The sequence below is a fragment of the Nematolebias whitei genome, chromosome 16 (assembly GCF_014905685.2).
Source record: "Nematolebias whitei isolate Nwh7 chromosome 16, NemWhi1, whole genome shotgun sequence".
Taxonomy (NCBI): Eukaryota; Metazoa; Chordata; class Actinopteri; order Cyprinodontiformes; family Rivulidae; genus Nematolebias; species Nematolebias whitei.
In genome coordinates, this window is record NC_056513.1 from 222,189 (window position 1) to 222,917 (window position 729).

Sequence of the window (729 nt, forward strand, 5' to 3'; positions counted from 1 at the left end):
TTTCTGAAAAAGAAACCCAATTTAACTTTCAGATTCCTTACCAAGTTTTCCATGTGGAACTTAAACGAGAGATGCAAATCGACCAAGATATGCAACCCAGGCAGCAAAATACAATTGAATCAATGTTGAAAAATGGTTAGGCAGAAATACTGAATCAGTGTTGAAGCCTGACATTTAAATTATACAGAAAGTGGTCTGTGACTTACACGTTGAATCAACGTTAGGTTTTCAACCATAACTGATACTATATCAATGCTGATTCAACCATCATCTAAATGCTAATATATTATACATTTGTGTGGATTTTATCAGAGTCAGAGTTTCTTTATTGTCATTCGCACCTCATGTGGTACATGTGGTGGAGCGAAATTATGTTCACAGGGTCCCAGTTACATCCAAAAATAAAATGTATAAGAAAAACAGTAATAACATCTAAGATATGAACTAAGAAAAACATCAACTAAATATACACTAAGCACTCATAACATAAAAACATTGAACATCAGCACAAACATGAACATGAGTCTGTGAGCAGATGTGCACGCATGAACACATCAACATTGAAACAGATCAGCAGCAACATGAAACAGATCAGCAGCAACATGAAACAGATCAGCAGCAACATGATATGGTTTTTCACAGTGATTATTCTAGTTAGAGATTCATGAGTCTAACAGCCTCAGGGTAGAAGCTGTTCCTCAGTCTAGTGGTTCTACACTTAATGCTCCT